Source organism: Lissotriton vulgaris, chromosome 1_1 (genome assembly GCF_964263255.1).
Source record: "Lissotriton vulgaris chromosome 1_1, aLisVul1.2, whole genome shotgun sequence".
NCBI lineage: Eukaryota > Metazoa > Chordata > Amphibia > Caudata > Salamandridae > Lissotriton > Lissotriton vulgaris.
Window position 1 is genome coordinate 101,541,505 of NC_141685.1, and position 23,393 is coordinate 101,564,897.

A 23,393-nucleotide genomic window follows, 5' to 3' on the forward strand; every position below is an offset into this window, starting at 1 on the left:
TTTTGACTCCTGAGGACCCCCATTGAGTCACCACTGGAAGCCGGGGACCCCCCAAGCAATTTGTATGAGTTAAATTTTAAACATTAAAACAGTAATTTGAAAAAAATACACGTGTGCACACAAAACAAATACTCAAAGTACTAAGGATGTTGGTGCCAGATGTACGACCATTTCATTTAGCGCCTCACAATTGGTGACACATTGCGAGTGCCAAATTGCGAGTCGCTAAATGAAATGTACAACAGTGTGTTTAACACTGTTTGGGATTCCCAATGGGGTCGCAAATTGCGAGGTTCATTAATATTGATGAGCCTCTCGCAATTTGCGAGCCCATTGGGAATGCAAGCCCTCGCAGCGATGGTGGCCTGCTGGGCTCTGCAGGCCACCATGTCTCGGACTGCTTTTAAATAAAGCAGTTTTAAAAAAAATGCAGCCTGTTTACCATGCATTTAAAAAAAAAGAAAATGAAATGTTTTCATTTCATTTTCTAAGGGCAGGCAGAGGTCCCTTGGACCACTGCCTGACCTTAAAAAATAATTTTGCATGCATTTGCAAAGGGGAAGGGGTTCCCTGGGGTCCCCTTCCCATTTGCGAATGCATTACCATCTACTTGAAGTAGGTGGTAGTTGTGACTGTTTTGCGACCGCAAAACATTTGTACATGTTTTTGAGGCTGTCCCTTCCAAATAGCAAGTTGCAAAACCTATTTAGAGAGTCGCAAACAAATTGCGACTCGCGAAATAGGCTATGTACATGGCCCAATAGGTTTTTGCATGCGCAAACTGGTTCGCGAACCCGTTCGCACATGTAAAAACAGATCGTACATCTGGCCCTTAATATTTTATATTGAAGTAATAGCCCTTCTGTCACATGTATTTCATTTGTTTTGTAGCATCGCTCATACCATTGTAGAATGTCAGAGCTCTTTACATCACACACATATAGAGACATTGAATCATACATGTAAATCAGTGTGTATATAAAATGTTTAAAGAGTGCTTGGTCTGGAAAAATACAAACTAAGGATTCAGAGCATAACACAGTGCCTAGCATTGACTTTAACATTAACAATGTATTTCCACCAAAATATATATTTTTAGCAGCATCAGATAAATGAATAACTGGGACAAAATATACGTTACTAACTGGTACCATGCAGTTTGCAAGCAGCTCTTTGATGACAGTGTATAGGTCCCTCTGCTAGATTACGATTGTCACTTATGAAGTGCGCAGTAATAAAGGAATCTCTGTGACAAAAGCAGTAACCACGAGCCTAGGCACATAAAATGCTGCTTTTTAAGATGCATGTTACACGTTCTTTGCAGTAGGCACATTAACCCTCTGTGCTACATTAGTTACATCAAAGCTGCCACTGAACAAAACTCTCCTCACTCTCCAGCAGGTACATTAATCACTGACATTCTCTTGACACTTTTATTGTTGCTGGAAAGCTGCTAATTATACAAGAAATGTTTCTGTGCTTTTAAAACTGTTGCCTACGGACCCCCTGGGAATGTGTCACGGACCCCTGGGGGTCCGCGGACCACAGTTTGGGAAACACTGGCCTACATCATATATTTTATGTGCTGTGCTTGTGATATAGCCTTGGACTTTCGTTTTAAGGTGGGCCTGGTACTGCTACTGCCGTAATTGTAATAGGTGCGCTGTTTCCGGTGTGGGATCCGCCATGTGGGTATTGTTCGCGTTGTGGAGTGTCAGCTCGAGCTCTGTGAGCTCTCGCCGTGACTCTCTTTTGTGCCCTGTAATTGCTGCTATTGCTTCACCCGGCAGGACCGTTTTGTGTGCTTCCCACAAGACCGAGGGAGAGGACACTGATCCCGCGTTTTCCTCAAAATAGTGTGTGGTCACTAATTTAAGTTCCTTCCTGATCTTAGGGATTTTTAAGTAGTTCGGGTATAGTGGATAAATTCTAGCACGTTTCTTTTCTTTGGTGGTGAGTGACAGAGATATTGGTGAATGATCAGATATGCCTCTGGGCAGGATGTCTATTTTGTCTATTTTCCCCAGTCCAACCCCTGGAACAAGGAATAGTCTATACGTGACAGGCTATAGGCTATTGTGTGCAGCGGAATAATATGTGTATTGTGTCGCTGTGGGGTGTAACTGTCGCCATACGTCTGCAATGCCCATTGCCTCTAGAAATCCAGGGAACATTGCAGTTCCCCGAGGGCGTTCTCTAATGGGAAATGTGTCCAGTGTTGGGTCTACTATTGCATTGAGGTCCCCTCCTATGATCGTGTCGCCCTCCGGGAGGTCCAGAAGGAATTTACCTAGGGCAGGCAAAGCAACAGAGTGGAGTGCCGGGGGGATGTAAACGGAAACCACGTTGAGGGGCTTCCCTTTTCATTGTCCATGCAGTGCTGCGAAACAACCCTGATCATCCGTCTTGCGGTGTTCTACCATAAAAGGTGATGTCTTTTTCATGAGTATCCCCAACCCTCGGGAGCCTGTCGTGAATTCGGCATGTACTGCCATCACATATCCGCGTCTATCAAGCGCCTTACATGCTGTCCCCGTGAGGTGTGTCTCTTGAAGTTATACTAGGTTGGGGCCTTGGCATTTAATTGCTTGCAGAACCAATCCCCTCTTTATTTTATCTCCCAATCCTCTGACGTTCCAAGTAAGCAAGCGCAGGTGGGGTACTTCAATTGTTGTAGGCGCGCCCTCAGTGGGTGCAGCGTGTAACTGTTGGCCCATTGGATTGTCTGGGTAGTGTTCTAGCTGCCATGTTACAGGCCTCAGTGTATATGTAGCGTTCTATGTTGAGGTGTAGGAATAGCTCGTTACTCGGTGCGTTCGTGTACCATGTGGCGTGAGTGATGACCATCAATACTAACATTAACTTCAAAACTTCCACTCCATCCCCCCTCCCTGCTCCCCTGCTCCACGGACTTACCCCCGCCCGCTTCCCCAACTTCGCAGAGTGCTTTAACCCATCCCTAACTATCTTACTTGCTCGTGGGGTTGGTGAGTCTCCTACAGGCACCGGCTCTGCCCACCCTACTCCGCTTCACCAAGTCTAGGTTCCAGTGCATTGCATTCAGTCTGTCCCATAGTCATCCAGTCTTCGGACAGGGGCCGGTTGTCCAGAGTCAGGCGGATTCTGGTCAATGTTGGATTCTGCTTCTGATATTCCACCTTGACTCGTCAAATTTTCGGTCTGCGTATACGTGTGTTTGCCATTACGATGGTTTTGCCGACCCCTGTGTGAACGGCGAGGCTGTCCTACCTGTCTCCAGCCGTCAAGCCAGTCTTGCGCCACTTCCGGCTTATCAAAGAACCACGTCTTCCCATCGGCTACTATTCGCAATTTGGCAGGGAACAGCATTGAGTATGGCAGTTCTTTCTCTCTCAGTGCCTTTTTCACCTCATTAAATGTTTTCCGGCGTCTGGCCACTTCCGCTGTGTAGTCCGGGAAAAATGCTAGTGTTGAGTTTTGGAGCTTAACGGGTGGCGACACTCTCGCTGCCTGCAAGATCGCATCCCTGTCTCTAAAGTTGAAAAGTCTAGCCAAAACAGGCCGCGGTGCTGCACCTGGTTTTGGTGCCTCGCCAGGTACTCTATGTGCCCTTTCCACCGAAAAGAAGTGCGATAGTCCTTTAGGCTGCAATTTAGTTTTGATGAGATCTTCGCCGTAGAGATCCACTGCTCTTTTCCCTTCTGTCTCCGGAATACCAAGGATGCGTATATTATTTCTTCGGGAACGCCCTTCTTGGTCGTCCAGCTTGTCTTTCAGTAGCCTGGTGACTTTCTCCATGCGTTCCATAGCTATTTGCAATTCTGAAGTGTCCTCTACGAGAGATTTCGTAACCACCTCTACCTGTGACACCCTCTCGTTATTTTTTGAAAGTCTGCTCGCAGTAGAGTAACTTTGGTGGAAATGGAGCCCACTGTCGTTTGCACATCAGAGAGGGTCTTCATTATGTCTTCCAGCGTCACTTTCTTGGCCCCGTCTGTGTCTTGACTAGAGCCCGTGGAATTGCGCCCATTTACTTGCGCTTGGCCGTGTTGGCTATAGGCAAATTTATCCAGTCTGGCCTGTGTTGACCCACTTCTGGGTCCCTTGCCCGCCATGGCCCGAAGCCTGTAGACACTGGCCCCAGTTCCGGCCAGTACTGTCGCCACTGCACTGCAAGTATCGTCACGTCTATTTTGTGGGCCAGGGAGCAGCGGCGCGGCGTGGTCCCAGCGATCTTGTGCGGCTCGTAGCGTTTCCCCCTCTGGTCACATTGGCTTTTTTCGGCAGGGGTATCCAGTACACCGTGTCCGTTTTGTGCTCCGAGGAATTGCCAGCAGCTTGTCCGCCACTTTGTCTCTCCCCCCACACTGATCGTGCAGGATGTCTGTTATGCGCACAATGTGAGCCTTATCCGGCTGTTAATCCGCCTGCCCGGCAGGGGTGTTTGTGGCTTGTACTGCCGCTCCTTGCCTGTGCCTACTGTGTGGTGTTGAGGCAATTCACCGATGAGGTGTTGGGTGGTGTCAACCCCGATTTGCCCCCTGCCGTTTTGCCCGCACCTACTTATTCCTGGTCCTTTAGTCTTTAGGGAGTACGCCGCGTATGTAACTGCCGGTTTAGTAATTCTGCTACTCGCGCTTTTCTGAATTGTCCGACTGGAGTCCGACTGGAGTCTCCCCCGCCCGGGACACCCTTTTTCGCTCCTCTTTTGGGCCTGGGTTGCTTATTGTTTTGGGGGGCTGTAGCGATAGTCGTCTGTCCCCCGGATGCTCTCCTATTGCCACCTGCATTCCCGGCGGGACCCCGGGGGTCCCGTAAGCACCGCCGATGGCCGACGCTATGTGCTTTCACTTGCGCCGTTGCCGATGGTGCCGCAGGGTCTTCTCCTCTCCCTGCTTGCAAGCACTCCTCTCGCTTCACTCACGCCGGTCAGGTCTCACCTTCGCTGGGGCACCCTAAGCACTCCAGGCCGGGGCCAAGTCGTCGCCGTCGGCCCAGTTTCACTTTCGATCTTTGCGGCAGATTTACGCCCTCGGTGGTATCCCCAGGACCCCGGCAGGCGTCCCCGATTGTCTCTGCCTCAGCGGCGCCGCGGAAGCCCCTGCTGTATCCTTTTGTTAGGGAGTGTCTTCCGCTCCAGCCCGGTCAGGGTAGGTCTCCTCGAGTTCACGCCGGCCAGACCTCACTTCTGCCGGGATTGGGCCTTCACTCGAGGCCGGTGCTTCACTCCAGCGGCAGGCCCAATTTCGCCAGTGTTCCATGAGGCAGTTTACAGCCCCCGATTTTCTTCTGGGTTGGCTCGGATGGTGCCGCTCTGGTACCGGACCTGGTTTCCGCTCCTTCGGGTGGGGAATGTGACGGATTAGAGTGTCGGATTTTAGAAAAGGCCGTAATGCCTCAGGGAGCTCTCACTTTACGCTACCGCCATGCTTGGCTGCTAGCCACGCCCCCCCCAAAACATGTGAGTTTTAATTGCGATAGTGTCCTGTCCCTCAGGGCCAACTAGCCCTCCTGTTACCTCCAGTAAGCCCCATACAGCTGGATTGCTGAGAGTGTTCAAAGGCCACGCCACCTTTTTACACCATTCTGCAAACACGACTCCTGGCGCACTGCTGCTCAGGGGATGAAGTTCACTTTAGTCCTGAGGGCCTCAGGACACAACAGGACCTCATTGCCCCATCAGGAATGCGTCACAAGGCACGTTTGCAAAGTGGTGTAAAAAAGGGAGTGGCCTCGGTTCACCCCTCAGCAATCCCACTGTGTGGTGCTTGCTGGAGGTACCTGGTGGTGTAGGAAAGAAGGGTCCCAGTAGAGCTATTATACATTTGCTTGCATTTATTATAGAAAAATCAGATGTAATGACATACAATGTCAGTTAATCACAATGCATGATCCATATCATTTGGTCAAATAAAAGTGCCCCAAGAAAGGAAACGCGGGAAGGCTGCTACTGAGAGCTCCGTGACCGTGTTACCAAGATGCGGCAATTCTGAAGCGATCGCTATGACGCCCCGCCGAGTTTTGTGTTAAGGACACTCCGACCTTCATGGGCTATCTAGATTAAGTGGGTCCATGTCACGTGATTTCATATCTCTTCAACGAGCCACGCTCATTCGCTGAAACCGGCAGAGGTCTCTTTCTCAAACTCCGTGTATTGTGACACAAGAGACACGGCACATCGGAGGCGATCCTTAGTGACGCACCGCCGTCACTGCTAACCTTGGGTGATAATAGAGATTCAGCTTAATCACCCGATGTGAATAATGAGGATATAATCCTGCCACTTGCTCGGACTGAGCAGATACTGTAGTGCTCCTTTGTTGACTACCCTGTCCTGATGAAGACCCCGATGTAAGGCTAGACAAACGCCTACAAGTGTAGCGTGGGGTCAAAACGTCGACGGCTACTTCTATGTTCTGTTCGGTTGACACTACCCCATTATTCTGAACTCTTCGGTGTCAACAGAAATAGTTTAAACCTTTGGGATATGTTATAATCCCCCAATTTCTTTGGCTCAGGGATCTGAAGCCATGAAACTGTATTGCATTCAAAATTAATATTGCAATATATAAGTTGTCACGAACTTTACTCCCTCACTGTCCTTTTTCCTTCACAGCATCACGCTATCCCACTCCATTTTCCTTTCTTGGGGCACTTTTATGTGACCAAATGATATGGATCATGCATTGTGATTAACTGACATTGTATGTCATTACATCTGATTTTTCTATAATAAATGCAAGCAAATGTATAATAGCTCTACTGGGACCCTTCTTTCCTACACCATATAGCACCCAGGTCCCATGTGGATTCCTCGGGTAGAACCCCCCTCTTAGATCAATCAGGAGGTACCTGGTGGGCTAGTTGGCCCCTAAGGACCCATAAGATGCAAGGGGACTTCATCCACCAACCCAAAACGTGCCAGAAGTCGTGTTTTCAAGTGGTACAGGGACGGGGCGAGCCTACGGCGAGATCCAGCTTCGGTTTTCTTTTTCGTTTTTTAGGAGGGGGCTGTGTGGCCCGCCATCTCTTAACATTTTTTGAGCCCTGGGGATCTCATCTCCCAGGGCCTGAGATTTAAAAAAAAAACAGGAAGGGGGCCCCGGCGACCCCATCCCCCAGGGCCTGGTCTTGTGTTATTTCTTTTTCTGCAGGGAGGGGTCCCCATGCCCCTGGGTCACTCCTGACCCCGGGGACCCAATCCCCCAGGACCTGGCCTTGTGTTACAACATTTTGCCGGGGGGTTGGGGGGGGGGGCAGCGTGGCCTCACTCCCCTGAGCCAACTCTAGCCCCGGGGACCACATCCCCCAGGGCTGCCCTTCCATTAAACAAAAAATAATCAATAAACTAAAGGGGTGGGGGCTTTGTGGCCACCCTCCCTTGCCATTTCTGGCCCCAGGGACCCTATCCCCGGGTGCCGACCCTCAATTTGGGGGGAGCCCCAATGCCCCCATGGTCCCTGCCGGCTCCTCACCTCCTGCGGGAGCCATAATTGCTTTTGGGCAAGGGGAGCTGCTAAAATGAAGCTCCCCTTGCCCAAAAGCAATTCTGCTTTGCTTCTTGGAAGCGAGAGCAGGTTTCCTGCTCTTGCTTCCAAGAAGCAAAGCAGAGTTTGCTATGGCATGGCGGGAGACATTGCATCTGGCCCTAGGGGGTGATAGTTCCCAGGCCATCAAGGGCTCTAGAATTGGGGCTGCGCGGCCCCCCTCCCAACGAGTACAAAGCCCCTTGGAGGTGGTAGACACTGGGGCCCATGGTGTCACGAATTCACCCACCTGTACTCCGGTTTGTTCCTTCCTTGATGCTGCTATTACCCAACTCCCTCTGAACTCCACCAGAGAGGCAAGGATAGGATTCACTTGCCGCCCTGATCGAGCCCCGGGGGAAGGGGGAATAGGTATGAGAGAAAAGAGAAGACACACTGGATTCTTGTAGACCGACTTGACAATTCAGTCGTGTAGAATGTCTCTTGAGAAAGGCAAAGTGTTACTGGGATTCAGTTTTCAGCTCGTGTATAATCTGATAAATGTACCCGATTAATCTGAACACCCTAAATCACTTCTTTAGGTCAAACATCTGCTTTGGAACTCTTAATTAGGTATACCTGAATTACCCTTGACCTTTTCTCAAAAGGATTCCTGAAACTAAAAGAAAGAATAAACAAAAAAACACTACAGATGCACTAATAATCTGTGATTGCTCAAATTAACACAAGAGTTACTGATTTCCTTTACAATATTTTGCTCCGTAATTTCACACTAAATATATATAAATAATAATAACAATCGAGCTCTCTGTTCCCTTTCAGTCTTCTAATCAGACTAAAGGTATTTACACAAATGTCTGTTTTACTTTAACATTCTTCACTTACTCAATGTCCTTAAAGTCCTTGGATTGTTTCAGGAAGAGTTTCAAAACGTTCTCTTGATTTATAGAAGGTCAAGAGGTCTGCCACAGCTTTCATTAAGTTTAAATTCTTACTGGTATGTGTTCAAGCATGCTAACGCTTTACCATTCAGAGCGAGGTGTTGCTTGACAACCCTTTGTTGATTCTTTTTTCTTTTCTCTTTTGCAGGAAATCAGAAACAGTGCCGGGAGAGGATTTGGAGCCGGAAATTCAGAAACAGGAAGGAACGTCTGAAATGTGCTCCGGGGAGCAAGAACACATCCGAAGACACTGAGTGAAGACAGGGAAGGAAGCAGGGTGGAGCGCTAAAGAGCTTCGGATGATCTGCCACCAAGGTCCGGAGTCAGGTGAGTGTTTAGGCACGAAGCGAAGCATCGGGAACCAAGTGGGTGGGGTTTAAATAGCTTTGGGTCTCAGGTTTTCTCACGTGTGCATGTGAAGGTGATTTGGGCCTTAGATCTTTCCCAAGTAATTCACGTGTACATGCCAAGACCGTTTACACATGCAGGAAATGCCTCCCGCCCCCCCCCCCCAAGGTCTTCGTATGTGACAGGGTTTTTCCGGATGCAAGGCATGGAAAGATCTGACCAATCTTGGAGTATGTACATGTGTTTCTGTTTCCAGGATCTTTCTGATGCATCATAATCCTTCCAGTCAATTAAATACTGTAATTAACCATGTATACATTTTGCATCTATTTTTTTTTTTTTAAATCTTTTTATTGAAAGTTTTTACTATTACATACAGGACACGGCAATATTACTAACAAAATACATCACTTTGAGAGAAAAAGCAAATAAAGCAACAACAATAATAAAAGGAGCATCACCCAATTGAAAAAAAATCCAGCTTCTAAAACATAAAACTAATCAAGCAAGTTTCCATTCTGTAATATTTCCATATAATCACTTGTATCTCTCAGAATATTACCCTCATAGCAATTAATACCTTATATGTTGTCCTAAATCACCCGAATTTTACTCACATCTAGGTTTTATTCTATTTCACCCTCCTTCCATCGCGTAATAGGATCCCATATTAGCTTACCCAGCTTCCTTCCCCTTTTTCCTTTCCGTGCATAGATATCTTTCTCCACATTATATGTTGTTATTAATTTGGCCAACCAATTATGAAAGGTGGGTGGTATAGGGTCAATCAATGCCGAGGCTATACATAATCTCATAACTGATAATGCTACAAATAAAAATTCCCTTCCGCTCGATAATTGTTTGTCCTCCAGATTTACTCCTAATAGTATAGTTCCGGGAGTTAACACAATTTCGGTTCCTAAAATATTATTTATGAAACCTTCAATATCTTTTTTTAGTGAATATAAATGAGGGCACGTTGCAAATACATGTTTTAAATCAGCTTCCAGACTTCCACACCTATAACACTTAATACCCACAGTACCTCCCCATTGTGCTATTTTTGCAGGGGTATAGTATAAATGATACAACGTTTTATAATGTTGCGCCTGCAAAGTTGCTGAGCATAACAAAGAATATCCCTTTTCTAAAGAGATACCAAAGCTTTCCCCGCTGATATTAAGATTGTCTTTCCATTTTTCGTTCCATTTTTCGTAATCATCCTGTTTTGATTTTATCAATTCAGCATAAAACCTCTTGATAGTACAATCTTCCCCTATTTGAACAAGTTCCATAATAGGTTCGCGCCTAAAACCCAAAGCACCTCCCTTTTTATTCAAAAGGAAACTCCTAATTTGTAGGTATTTAAAAAATTGCCTGGTATCTAGCTTAAATCCAGCCTGTAATTCTGAGAATTGAAAAACCCCCTGATCCCCCATTACATCCCCTATGCTTCTAATTCCCTTGTTTTCCTACTCAGTAAATGTGGAACCCGTGAAAATCTCTTGTGGAAGATTTGGGTTATGTGAAAATCTGCTATACACATTATATTTCCCCAAGCCTATTCTTTTAACAAAACTTTTCCAAATTGTACATGCTGCTATGAGCGTCTTAAACTTTGTCCTCTTGTAGTAACTAGCCTCTGTAAACTTCAAAAACACATTCTGCACTTCTATTCCCAAAGTTAGTCCATAAATTGCCAATGTTCCAAATTTGCTCCAACCTTCTGACTCTGCCCCTCCCAGCAAGCCAATCATATTTTGGAGAGCTGCTGCCCAATAATAGAGTTTTAATTCTGGTACTCCCGAGCCTCCCCTCTCTCTCTGAAGTGTCATAAATCTGAGGGCTCTTCTCGTTTTCCCCTTTGCCCAGATGAATTTATTAATTATCCACTCTAATTTTTTAAATATTTTGACATCAAATAACAAAGGTATAACTCTAAATAAATATAAGAATTTTGGGAGAACCAGCATTTTTATTATATTCGTCCGCCCCACAATTGACATGTGCAAGTTATCCCACCTGTCCAGGTCTTTCTCAACTTTCTTAATTAAGGGGGTAATATTCTTCTCTACTAACAAGTCCAAGTCTGCCAAGATAATAACCCCTAAATATGTGCCTACCTGCGTCACTCGATTATCTATGCAGGGAGTAAAAGAGTTTTTAATTATCTGCGTTTTTGATGTATTTAATTTATAACCCGATATCTTTCCAAATTTCATCGCCTCAATTTCCAGATATTCTATAGATTCAGTAGGATTTGGAGTGATTACAGCAATATCGTCTGCATAGGCTAAGATTTTACAATGCCCGATAATTGTTGTTAGAGGTATAATCATCTCAGACGCCTCTATTCTACGGATTAGAGGGTCCATATATATAGCAAACAAAAGCGGTGAACAAGGGCACCCCTGTCTAGAACCCCTTTTTATTCGAAATTGCCCCGTATTCCCACCATTCACACGTAAAGTTGCTACCGGATTTAAATATAAAGTCTGTACTGCTTTAAGATATCCTTGTTTAATGCCTGTTCTTTCTAAAGCATACCAAAGATAATCCCAGGAGACCCGATCAAATCCTTTTTCTGCATCGAGTAACATTACTGCCATCGGGTCTCCTGTGACTGTTGTAACATCAAATAAAGTTATTACTTTACGTATGTGGTGAGTGGTCCCTCTTCCCGGTATAAAACCATGTTGAGCACTACTAACTATTTTGTGGATTACTCTGGCGAGTCTTGATGCCAATGCCTTGGAGAACACTTTCACGTCTGCATTCATTAAAGTGATAGGTCTGTAAGATCCTGGTTCCTCCGGATTTTTCCCTTTTTTTAGTATTACTATCACCTCAGCACTTCCCCATGACTTGGGTGCTGATATACCCAACTGTGCCAGTTGCATGACCTTTATTAGCTCTTCTTCCAACATATCCCAAAACACTTTATAAAACTCTATAGGTATTTGGTCAGGGCCTGCTGCTTTACCTGAGGGAAGTTTCCATACTGCCTCCTTAATTTCTTCTGTCTGCAAGACTCCCTCTAGACCATCTGCGTCGTCCTCCTCCAATATATCTACCGGGATCTCTTGAAGATACTCCTTCATATCCTCTTTATCTCTTCAAATATCTCGGCCTGCTAATTCATCATCATATAACTTCTCATAAAAAGTCCTAAATACTTCCCTTATTTCATTCGACTCTGTATGCCCCCTACCTGATGTATCCCTAATTTCTCTCACTATTCCCACCGCTTCTTGTTGCCTTGTCCGGGTAGCCAAGATTCTCCCTACTGACTCACTCAATTCGTAACACTTCTCCCTTTTGGTATTGTAAATTTTCGCTGCTTTGCTAGCTATATCGCTCTCTGCCTCGCCTTTTGCTTTCACTAGTTCTGTCAGAGCCTTATCCATTTGACTCCCAGTCAAAGCACATTTTTCTAGATTCTCCTCTGCCTTGAGTACCTTCTCGGATAGCTCTAAATTCCTCAGCTGCATCTGTTTTCTTTTATAAGAATTATAGCTCTTCGTTTCCCCCCGAACCCCTGCTTTAAAAGTATCCCAGACCACCCCCAATTCCGCAGTATCCCTATTAAAGAAAAAAAAGTCGCTAATCCATTTATTCATATGTTCTATATATTTATCCTCTTTTAACAGCCCTCTTTCAAAAGTCCAATTTGTATATTGTCTAGCACTTGTTTTTGTTACCATTGTAAGTACTAAGGGATTATGATCGCTAAGGATCCGTGGCAGCCTTTCAATATTTGAGTTCGATATGGTAGTACTTGAAACAAAAAAATAATCCATTCTTGCACATGTTCGATGTGGGGCTGAGTAATATGTAAAACCTTTGTTATCCAATCTCTTTTTCCCCCATACATCTGAGAGAGCATTATTTAAGACTAAACTATGTAGTGCCTGATTAACTCTCTTTTTCCGACCTTTATATTTTCCAAAAGAACCCAATCAAACCCGTTTTGCATCTATAATGCGATTTTCTTCATAAGCAATATTGTCTCCAACTAGAACAGGTGGAGGAGGGTTATCTTTTCGTTTGGACGGATGTAATAACTGATATTTTCCTACTTTTCTGGTGTTTCAGCTAGTAAGCTATAAAGTAATTACTCATCACAGTCCCTTCACAGAATGCCTAACAACAAAACACCACATTCAGACTACCTATCTGAGAAAGGAATAACATAAATAACTAAAGATACTATAGATCATAGCTCAGAGGGTATGTATAGCAACGTCCTCCGACGAATCAGAATCAAATATCAAATCAGGTCAGCAACCTCTTCCGACGATCAACGCACACTTACGCGAGCAACGCACCCTGGTGCGAATCAATATCAAATCAACAACGTCTTTCGACAAATCAATATGAAATCAGCAACGTCTTCCGATGAATCAATATGAAATCAGCAACGTCTTCCGACAAATCAAATATCAAATCAAGTCAGCAACGTCTTCCGACGTTCAACGCGCACTTACACGAGCAATGCACCCTGGTGCGAATCAGCAACGCTTTCCGGTAAAACTCAGTACATACCTCTTACGCTATGTTGGGTTGGTCTACCAGCAATTTAGGTATTCCTGCTTAGGAGCCGATTTCCCTTCCGTATCTACAATTACTCACTAGAGGGGAACTAGCACATTCCTCTGTAAGCACTTGGTAACAGAGGGGCCCGACCTTCCTCCACAGAGAATAAGGACAAATTATATATTCTCCCATGTAGTCATCCCTATTCATGAGCAGCACACCTACCCATCATCAGTTACCTGTAAGAAGGGAATCACCCATCCTTCTATACGACAGCACCTGGTTAAGATGAACCCACACTCCTTCTTAGTGACAACAAACAAATGGAATTAATGCAAATTGGGGTATTTTATTGCACATTGATGAAAGGACATAGAAATAAATGACTTATTAATATACATACACACATATAGAACCTGAAAATAAAGGAATAATTAGATCAAATTAGTCATACATGGAACACCTCACCATATTATTAGACATCTGCAATCTGAAGACAGGTCCATCTCTCTTTCCCTCTTCGGTTGGGTCAGGACTCTCTGTTCCACAAACACTACTGCACGGCTGCACCGTGATGCTTTACCAGACCGCCAAAACCACCAGACAATCATCTCACCCTCACTTGGACCCGCTTTCACTAATATAGAATGTAGCTCTCTCTCGAAGCTTCTAGAAGATCCCGCTTACCGTTCTCATGAGATTCCTGTACTTTCCGTACCTGGCACACAACAGCAGCTGGCCAAGCGTTTGTTATGGCTCCAGCGCGAAGAGAGCACATTCCTGAATTTGAATTTAAAATATTTGTATAGCGCAGCATTCACCATGCGGTTTCTTGGCGCTGTCGAGGCAAATTTAGTAGCAGAACAAAAAACGAATGGAAAAAAGAAAATTAGGGTCAGAGCCCATTAAGAAAAGGCCTGGGTGAAAAGAAAGGTCTTAAGATCTTTACGAAAAGGGGAGTAGTGTTTAGCCAGACGCAAGTGATCGGGGAGGGAGTTCCAAAAAGATGGTGCTAGGACTGAGAAGTTGACTCCGCCCCATTTCTTGCGTCTGTACCGGGGGACCTGAAGGAGAGATTGTGAGGATGAGCGAAGCTCACGGGCAGGGATGTACTCTTTTAGCAAAGAAGAGATAAAAGCAGGGGCAGTCCCCTGGCGCGCCTGAAAAACCATGCAACCGGTTTTGAACAGGGATCGCTCCCTGACAGGTAGCCAATGCAGTGGCTTTAGTAAGGGAGTAGAATGATGGGAACGGGGGAGGCCATACACCAATCTGGCCGCCTGGTTTTGAACCAGCTGGAGCTTACGCAGGCAATACGCTGGGATGCCGTTGTAAAGGGCATTGGCGTAGTCCAGCCGGGAGACAACCAGTGCGGACATGATTAACTTAAGTGCAAGGGGAGAGAAGAAACGAGAAACAGAGCGAATAGTTCGAAGAACAAGAAAACAAGGAGAAACGACAGAACTAATTTGTGAGTGAAGGTTGAGATGATTATTAAGTTTAATTCCCAAAGTCTTAACTGAGAAAGAAGGTGTGGGGGGGATCCTAAAGAAGAAGGCCAGAAGGAAGAGTTCCAGGGACTGGAGGAACCACCCGTAAGGACCAATTCTGTTTTATCAGGGTTCAACTTCAGATGGTTGTGGTTCATCCAGTCCCTGATAAAAATCATAGTAGACTGAAAATTAGAAATAGAGTGAGGGGAAGAAGACAGATTAAAGATAAGCTGGAGGTCATCTGCATAGTTGAAAACAGTGACCTCCAGTTGCTGAAGTGCAAAGATCAAAGGATAGATATAGAGATTAAACAAAAGAGGGGAAAGAGAAGAACCCTGAGGAACACCACAAGTGACTTTGAGTTGGGTGGTCGAAAAGTCTCCCAGCCGGACCGCCTGGGTGCGGTCCCTCAGGAAGGACGAAAGCCAGACCAGGGCTGAACCCTCGATCCCCGCCTCTCCGATAAGAACCGATCTTTGCTGATTCACTACTAGCGAACAACACATTGAAACTAAAACATTGCCTTTCACCTAAAGAGGCTTAGCAGGATGGTGTCAGAAAAGAACATGGCATCGCTCGAGCATAGGCCTTTAGGCCAGAAAAAGAGCAAAAAGCAGCATATAAGGGGACATAAAGCTGTCAAAGTCTATAGGCAAGCCCTACCAAATAGGTGAAATAAAGGTCGGGAATGGACAAACACCATACATGTTCGAATGACAACAGCATATAATGAGATGGTGGTGGGCAACGGTCATAACTGAGCCAAAAAAGCACCAATACCTCAGTCACTACAACGGATCATGTGGTTTGAGCAGAGATACATGAAAAACTGGGTGGATGGCATATTCCGAGGGCAAAGTTAATCTCATTGAAACTGGATTCAAAATGTTATTTATGGGAAAGGGGCCAATGAACCTAGGTTTTAGTTTCTTGGGGCCTTCAATCTGGATATTTCTGGTTGATAACCAGACAAGGTCCCCTACTTTATAGGGTGGTGCTGTTGTTTTGTGTTTATCGACTGATAATTTGACCATTTTGTTTATTTTTGGCTAAACTACGCTTGGCTTGTTCTTGAAATTCTCACAGCAGGCATAAATCTGGAAGGATGGCAGGAATAGATCGTGGATGTAAGCCAGTTATAAAAAAGAAAGGGGAACAGCCAAAAGCTGCATGATAGCTATTGTTGTATGAAAACTCTGCCAGTGTTAGGATCTCATCCCAATGAGATGATATGATGGAGGTTAGGCAACGTAGACTTTGTTCAAGGTATTGATTAACTTTTTCTGTCTGGCCGTCAGTCTGTGGGTAAAAAGCGGAGGATAATGCTATTTCAATTCCTAAATGTTTGCACAACTGACTCCAGAATTTTGAAACAAATTGAGGGCCCCTGTCGGAAATTATTTTACTGGGAAGGCCATGTAGTTTTACAATATGGTTTAAGAACACTTCACTAAATTCTGTAGCTGTTGGTAGTTTTTGTAAGGGAATAAAGTGCCCCATTTTAGACAAAAGATCCAAAGCTACTAAAATTGCAGTGAAGTTATGGGATTTAGGCAAATCTGTGATGAAGTCCAAACTGATAGTATGCCAGGGAAGAGGAGGTATGGGCAATGGTTGTAGAAGACCTTTAGGGGATGAATGGGAGGACTTTTGTCGTGCGCACACTGGCAGGCTTTTATATATTGTTGGACGTCCTGTCTGATGTTTTTCCACCAGAAATGCCGCTGACATAACTAAAGTTTTATTGACCCCTGGATGTCCTGCTGTACTAATATCATGATTCGTAATATCTGTTGTTGCAAGTTTTCTTGAGGGATAAACAGTTTATCCTTTTGGAAGAAGTAACTCTCAAATATGGTGTTTTGTTTCTGAGCTAGCCATTGCTGTTCATTTAACGTCTGAACACTCAATTTAACTTGGCCTAAAAAGGTGACCGCTTGTGTGACTGCAACTATTTTTTCAGAAGGAATTATACTTTATGAATTCTTTGTTTCGCTAACATGCTTTTCACAAACTAATCTAGACAAAGCATCAGACAGGAGTTGCTTTTGTCCAGGGCAGTATGTTATGACAAAATCGAATTCCCCAAAAAAATTAACCAGCGCATCTGTCTGGGAGTGAGTGCCTTAACTGTGGTGAAAAACTGGAGATATTTATGGTCTGAAAATATGGTAATTGTATGCTTTGCACCCAATAAATGGTGTCTCCATTCAAGAAAGACTGCTTTAATTGGCAACAACTTGCGTTCTGCAATGGTATAATTCTGTTCAGCTGGTAACAGTGTGCGCGAGTAGAAGGCAATTGGCTGTAAATGTCCAGTTGCAGCATAGTTTTGCATTAACACGCCTCCCAATGCAGTTTGGGAAGCTCAGCCTCGACAAAGAATGATTTATCAGCGTCTGGATGAATCAAAAAAGGTACTGATGTAAGAGCTTGCTTCAATTTAAAAAAAGCTTTTTCAGCGTCTGGGTTCCATTGAACTTTCTCACCCTTTCGAAGTAATAGAGTGATAGGTGTCACTATCTCAGACAATTTAGATATGAAGCTACTATCAGAATTGGCAAAACCTAATACTCGCTGCGTGTCTTTTACAGAAGAGGGAGTGGGCCAATTTAAAATTACTTCAACATGTTTTGGGTCCATAATTATTCTTTCGGGAGAAAGCCAATAACCTAAACATTTGACCTTATTTGTGTTAAATACACACTTTTCAAGTTCTACATAAAAAGAATTGTCTCTTAATCTTTGTAGAACTGAGCGAACATGTGTAGTATGCTCTTCCTCAGTCTTAGAGAAGGCCAGTATGTCATCAATATATACGATGACACAGATATCAAGTAAATCATGTAGGACTTCATTGATGAAATACTGAAATGCTGCCGGGGCGTTACAGAGACCAAATGGCATTACTGTATATTCGAATAGACCATATTTCGTGCGAAAGGTGGTCTTCCATTCGTCTCCCTCCTTAATACGAACATGGTGATACGCACTACGTAAACCCAATTTAGTATAAATACTTGATCCTTTGATTTGATTTAGCAAGACTGAGCTAAGAGGTAATGGATAACGATTTTTAATCGTTGCCTTGTTAACTGCGCGGTAATCTATGCACGCCCTCAGATCGCCAGATTTTTTAGCTCCAAAGAAAAGTGGAGAAGAGACTGGTGACGTAGAGTGTCTTATAAAACCAATCTCTAACAGTTTGTTTAAGTATGTTCTCAAATATTGGTTTTCAGGCTCAGGTAAGGCGTATATCTTACTACAGGGTAAGACTGTACCAGGGATCAAGTCTATCCTGCAGTCGTACACTCTGTGTGGTGGTAATTTAGTTGCTCGGACAGGATCAAATACATCAGCATAGTCTTGAAATTCGGTGGGTAACTGTGGAGAATCTTGTTGTAAGGCAGAACAAAATAATGGAATTATGGGATCTTGAGTTTCTGAATAACAAACATTTCTGCAATAGGAGGAGTCTAAAGTGACAGTTCTTTTAATCCAATCTATTTTCAGATTATGTAGTTCTGACCAAGGAACTCCTAGTATGACACCAAAAGTGGGTGTATCAATTAGATCAAAAACAGTTTCTTCAGTGTGCCCATGTTCTCCAACTATGGTCAAAGGTTTGATATGAAACTTAATTAATCCAGAGGCTAAAGCTGAGCCGTCTAAAGCTCTGACTGGTCCTGGTTCAGATTTTGCAGCTCGAGTTATTCCTAATTTACTGGCTAATTCCAAATATTAAAAAATTGCCAGTAGCCCAAGAATCAATCAGAAAAGCCAAGCTGTGTCTTTCTTGAATTGTTATAATAAAGGTTACCCTAATTGTAAAGTGCTTCGGAGTACGATTAACAATATTAGTGGCATACTGTGAGATCTGTACTGAAGTTGTTCTCAAAGAAACAATCTCTTTTTTCTCTGAGAAATCTAGTTTTCCGACTCGCTCAATGGTTTGTCTGTTATTGCAATAGCTTTCTTTTTGTTAGTTTTAAACTGGATAATCCTGAGCAAAGTGACCTGCCTTGCCACAATGAAGACACAAATTGCCCTTTCGCCTGCGTTCTTTTTCTTCTGTTGAAAGTGGTCTTTTCAGACCACCAATCTGCATTGGTTCCACATGTGTGTTCTTTTCTTCTGTTACTTTTTTCCCAACTCTAAAATGCCAAGTTCTTAAATCACTTCTGGGTTTTTCACTCTTTCGCTCTCCCAATCTGTGATCTAACGTAACCACTAGATCTAAAAATTCTGCGTAGTCCTCAGGCAAATTAACAATGTGTGCCAAAGAATCTTTTAATTCATCTCTAAGACCTGATGGAATAAAGATATTCTTTTCTCCTCCGGCCAGTGTGTTTCTGATAACAATCTGTTGAAATTGGTTACATAGGTTAAAAGATTCTTGGACCCCTGGCGTAGATTTAAAAACTCATAAGTGGCATGGTTCCTAGTCTTCCCTATGGTCCCCGCTCACCTGTTGTCCGTGTGAATGATGCGGACGTCTCCCCAAGTATTGTCTGTGTCATGGTTCCTATTCTTCCCTATGGTCCCCGCTCACCTGTTGTCCGTGTGAATGATGCGGACGTCTCCCCACGTATTGTCCGTGTGAATGAAACTGACGTTTGAATCGGTTCCAGAAAACACACTTCCGGCCGCAATGAGTTAGCGGTTCAGTCAACGACCGGAAGTCCGTACACGTCACCAGCGCTTCCGGGGATGGACGCTTATCATCGGCGATTCCCTCAGAGAAAGCGCTTTGTGTACTTTCTCGGCATGCTTCAGTATCGGAGCACCGTTCCAGACATAAAGAGGTTCGGTGAAACCTCATGAACTACCACACGTTAACAACTGTTAACGACCTTTCCTTGACTGCGCAGGAGCGCTTTGGTTATCCTTTTGATGCACAGGAGCACTTGACTTTTGGCACAGCCACGCCGTTGCGCTTTTGAGACTTTTACAGTGGAAGCGCAGAAGCGCATTATATTTCCTTGGTTTGCGCAGGAGCGTTTTACTTTCCTTTGGTTCACCCAGGAGAACCAGACTTTCGGCATAGCAGCGCCGCTGCGCTTTGGGACATTTACAGTGACAGCGCAGGAGCGCTTATATTATCCTTTATATTATTTCCATGATGGCAGCAAGGCCAGATAAGGAGGCGGTAAGCTGGGTTCCATATGAGTGTATGACAGATGTGATTGTCACATCAGAGAATACCGCTGACTTGTGTTCCCTTTCCCTGTCCAGCTGTTATCCCGGAACCACCCACCAGAGGAACGCTCCATTACCCTACTCATCAGCCTTCCAGTCCCAGGCCCCTTTTTGGCTATCATCATCACTCACACCCTTATTCTGGTTGGCTCTGTAATCACATCAGGACAGGGTGTGTGTGGGGACATTAGCTTGTGTCGTCTCTGTGAGGACTCACCACAAGAATAAGGTACTTGTGGGGACACCCGACAGTTATCAGATGTTTGAATAAAAACTTGTTTCGCAAATAAACTGGACATAGCTGTTTAAAAGGCAGCTAGATTGTGCAATAAAGTATCATTTGTGTCAACCAAAGGCTAGCCCAGGTGGCCGCTACACCTCCTAAATAAGAGATGATGAAAGCGATCTTGGAAGTGTCGGAAAAAACCTGCGGTTTACATAAAAAATGTAACTGGCATTGGCTCATAAAAGTAGTAAAATGACTACTACCACCAGTAAATCGTTCCGGGTTTGCCAAGGGAACTAGGGTTCGAGTTACCACGGTGACTTGCAGGTTCTGATCAGTGTTAGGGCCTTATGTACTAGGGGAAAAAAAGACAAGGGACCAAATTTACCGGGAGTAATGATAGGTTCAGTTTCTCCTGGTTGTGGGTCTCTCCAATTAGTAAATTCTGTTCGTGTTCTATCCAGCTCTTGTCTAAGGGCCTGGTTTTTCTACCTTACTTCCTGCATTTCTGTGGTTAGCTTCAATACTAAAAGGGTTAACTGAGACAGATCCATGTTGTCCTGTAGTGTAGTTCCTATATTTCCAATAGGCTCTGCGCATTGGAATAATATATCCTATAGATTTGACGTAGGACTGAGGTCAACTAGGTCTCTATCGAATATACTAAACTTAATTGTGTGTGTGCCAGCTAACTTTGAGATCACTAGAAACTTTCTCGTATACACAAGAAGGGATTCGTTTCTGATAACCGAATAAACATGACAACTTTGTTTCCCAAGAATAAGAATATATCTCTCAGAGTGTCAATCGTGCATGCTTAGTTTCTACAGAGTTGCAGAATAATAGAGAGACAGGCGTTTTCAATAAAAGGTTTATTGAACAGTCTTCTTTCTCATGCAAGAGAAGTGAACTGCTACAATTGTTAGGCAGACTTCAAAGTATAATGAGTACAGCGTAAACAGTAATATGAAATAATACTGTAAGAGCATTATATGGTTTCTAAGCCATACAAAAATACATACATAAATACACAGGCTAAAATACCCCCTGGTGCTTCTAAATTACGCCTACCCCAATGTACCTAACCTAAGTCTAGTACGCTGGAAGAAGTAGGTATTGTGTAGCATAGGTTTTAGTTTTCTTTGCCAAGAATCTACCAAAGGTTTCTCTAGGGTCTAATCAGCTCCATACCTTGGTTAGAATGAAGGAGGTCTGGTATCTCAGTCTCGGGACTCGATTTCCCAACACCCCGCAAGGGGAGCTGGAAACACTGGAGCTGGATTCTTGGCAGGAGCAGGGCAACTTCCTGATCAGTGCGTCAGCTGGAGAGTCGGCGTCCTTCGGCACTTGCTGTAGCGAGCTGCGTCGGGCAAGTAGATAGTCGAACTGCTCCGAACCACCGTAGTTTGCCACAGCAAGTGAAGGTATATTTATACCTTGAAGGTGTTTAGGAATGCCATAGTTTTTTTTTTTTTTTTTTTTTTTTTTTTTCCAAAACCTTTATTGCACATTTGCATAGCACACAGCGGAACGCCTACAACCCTGCGGGCCGGCCGCTATCAAGGATCAGTGCATAACGTGTTTCCAGTAAAACAAGCTGTGAAATTATAAAGACATTGAGGTCGCAACAGGACATACTGGAGTATTAAAAGTGCATGTTGTTCAAATATTCAATGCGGAAAGTGAGGTTTTGGTGGAGGTTTTTTGTACATTTTTGGGAAAACAACAAACAGAGAACATTAACAGTAGGAATGGTCATTAGGTCTGGCATGAATCAGTGCAACATAGATAACCTTCGTCCCTCGGGAACATGGAAATTCGGGGTCCCCGTTCAGTACTGGCGTGTCTTCTAGTCCCATAAACCCCCCTCCCCCAACACTTCCACCGTGTAGGTGCCCAGAGGGTGCCTCCGGCACAAGCATGGCCGCCTTTTCATGTCTGTAACCCGTCTAAGTTACCCTCCTTCCCCCTCGTCATCGGAATCTTCCAGGTCCTCCTCCCTCAGGGGCTCACAAATTTCCCCTCTGTATTCGTTCCATTTCAGCCAAATTTTATTCCACTTCGCCGGGCAGGCTCGGTTGGAATAGACTGCCCGTTCGGTCAGCATCACGCGATCCATGTGCAGGCACCATTGGGATTTAGTTGGGAGATCCGCTGCCCCCCAGCGTTGCGCTATGTCCCTCTTCGCCACCATTATCCCTGCCGTGACCCAGAGCTGCTCGTAGCGGGACAGATCGGTGGGTTCCCAGATGTTCAGTAGGCACCGTCGTGGGTTAGGCAGGATAGAGTAATTGAGTGCCTGTGAGAGAGTGCGGTGTATTTGTTTCCAGTATTCCTGAATCTTGGGGCAGTCCCATATGGTGTGGAAGAACGTGCCCTCCTCCCCGCACCCTCGCAGACAGTAGGGGTGGGGTGCTCTGTGTATGCGGTGCAGCATTGTTCGCGTGTAATAAACCCGGTGCAAGATCTTAAATTGTATCAGCCGCATGCGTGCTGAGATGCCAACCTCTCTGGGGGACCCAAGAGCCTCGTTCCACTCGTGTTCGTCCATGTCCTCAATTTCCCCCTCCCATTTCTCTTTCAGGTGTGATGTAGGGTCGGGGGTGTTATTCAGTAGTTTACGATAAGTGAGGGACGTAGCACGTTCCAACATGTAGTCCGTGAGTAAGCGGTCCTCTAAGGGTGAAGATTCTGGCATTGGTGTGTTGGCTGGGATAGCCGCAAGCATAGCGTGGCGTATCTGAATGTATCTATATAGTTCCCTGTCATTGAGCTCATAGAGTTCCTGGAGGCGGGCAAAAGGCACCACCTCGTTCCTGTCCCACAGATCGCCCACCGTAGATATACCTATTGTGTCCCATTGTGTAAACCCCTTGGTATTCCTGAGGTTGCCCAGTGCGCGAGAGTCCCATAGTGGTGTCATTTTCGTGATTTTCCCTTTCCAGCCTAGAGCCGTCGTCGCTGCATGCCAAATTTGTACTGTCAATTTGGTGGGGCCGACCAGGGTCCGTACCTTGCGGTGGTCGTACAGCGGGCCCAACATGCCCTCCGCGCCCAGCTGCACCCTATCGGAATGGTATGCCGGCTCAGTGTGTGGTGCGTGGAGCCATTGATTAATAGGTTTGAGTTGGGCAGCCCAGTAATACAGTTTTAGGTCTGGAAGCGCAATTCCTCCGCTATACCA

General features: G+C 44.9%; 1 long non-coding RNA gene across 1 annotated transcript in view; it reads left to right on the forward strand.

Annotated features, from left to right (window-relative positions):
* The window catches only part of LOC147737592 (uncharacterized), a 76,674-nt gene that overhangs the window by 38,142 nt on the left and 15,139 nt on the right, over positions 1-23,393 (forward strand). The window contains exon 2 of the long non-coding RNA XR_015299748.1: positions 8,556-8,734. This is a non-coding gene — a long non-coding RNA (uncharacterized LOC147737592). The remainder of the gene's footprint in view (positions 1-8,555; positions 8,735-23,393) is intronic.